Here is a 1,934-nt window from a genome sequence, read left to right as displayed (position 1 = left end):
ATAAAACATTTATAAATGACAAAAGACCTATTTCTCTCAAATATTGTTCACAAATCTGTCTGAATCTGTGTTAGTGAGCACATCTCCTGTGCCGAGATAATGCAGCACACCTCCCAGGTGTGGCATATCAAGATGCTGATTAGACAGCATGATTATTGCACAAATGTTCAGTTTTATCACACAGCACAATGCCACAGATATTGCAAGTTTTGAGGGAGCACGCAATTGGCATGATGACAGCAGGAATGTCCACCAGAGCTGTTACCGGTGAATTGAATGTTCATTTCTCTACCATAAGCCGTCTCCAAAGGCGCTTCAGAGAATTTGGCAGTACAACCAACTGGCCTCACAACTACAGGCCACGTGTAACCACACCAGCAATTCATGTTGATGTGAATTAATATTGCAGTGATGAATAAATTCTGGGGGCAAAGATAATTATTCTTCATCTGCTCATAACCACAGGTGCTCTTACCCGTGTACAACAGGTTACTGATGTTGACATTTTCGTGCCAAGTGTTGAATTAAAATACACCACACCTCTCCTTGCCACAATACACAAATCACTACCACCAGAATCCTTTCAGTTACCCTGCAACCCCTGGCAAAAATTATGGAATCACCGGCCTCAGAGGATGTTCATTCAGTTGTTTAATTTTGTAGAAAAAAAGCAGATCACAGACATGACACAAAACTAAAGTCATGTCAAATGGCAACTTTCTGGCTTTAAAGGAGACCTGCATTGAAAAAAATGCAGTCAGATTTTTTGAACAAAAAATGACTTACATTTACACATGAAATCCTTCTGAATGTAGTAAAGTAAATCTGCAAGCCCAGATCTGTCATTCAACGGAGAAATCTTCATTTGAAAATGACAAATTTACAGCTAACATTTAGCCCTCCGCAAACTATCCCTCTCATCATGGACGCTGCCGAGATGTCACGGACAAGACCCTCTCCCAGCATGCATTGCGCCAATTGTAATTTGTGGATTTACATCAGTTTGCATCTGCACCTTTTTCTTGTCTTATACGGAAGGATCTACTTTTTTTAAAACTTCATATTGTCTTGCGGCACGTTTGGTGAGTACACATTTCTTTTATTTGTGCTTGAAAATTATTTTGGGGGACTTTTTCATACGCCCGTTTGATTGAGTGGTGTCGCAATGAAAATCTACTGTCTTTCGCCTCCGGTACCATCGTGGGATACGGAGGTGAGACCCGCAAAAAATCCCAGTCATTAAAAATATATAAACCTCTCTCAGTGTCCATGGAGCTCTGGGGCTCTGATTGCCGAGACGTGCGGTGCTGTGGATTTTGCCGCAAGAAGTCTGTCCTTGCAGCAACAGGTGTACCAGCCGCTTCACATTAAAACAGAGAGCGTAGCGGAGGCAGAGAGCGGGAGAGGAAGAACAGCGCCCGCTGTCGATGTCGTTGCTGATCTGAGCACAAAGATCTGTATCTCACATTCATCGCAGCTTACGTTTGGATGTTGAAACCAGGACGTGTATAAGTAACATTACGAACAGATAAAATCAATTTCAATGCGGGATCGGACTGAAGGCGGGAGCACGTCGTCTTGTCCCTGACGTCATGGAAATGATACAGCTGTACAAACTGTTTTCAGAGGGCTAAATTTTAGCTGCAAATTTGTCATTTTTAAATGAAGATTTCTCCGCTGAATTGCAAATTTGGGCTTACAGATTTACTTTACTGCATTCACAAGGGTCTTATAAATACATATCAGCTATTTCTTTCTGAAATCTGACCACATTTATTTCAATGCAGGTCTACTTTAAGAAACACTATAAGAAATCAGGAAAAATAATTGTGGCAGTCAGTAACGGTTACTTTTTTTAGACTAAGCAGAGGGAAAAAAATATGGAATCACTCAATTCTGAGGAAAAAATTATGGAATCATGAAAAACAAAAGAA

Source organism: Thalassophryne amazonica, chromosome 3 (genome assembly GCF_902500255.1).
Source record: "Thalassophryne amazonica chromosome 3, fThaAma1.1, whole genome shotgun sequence".
Classification (NCBI taxonomy): Eukaryota; Metazoa; Chordata; class Actinopteri; order Batrachoidiformes; family Batrachoididae; genus Thalassophryne; species Thalassophryne amazonica.
This window is presented reverse-complemented; position numbering follows the sequence as displayed.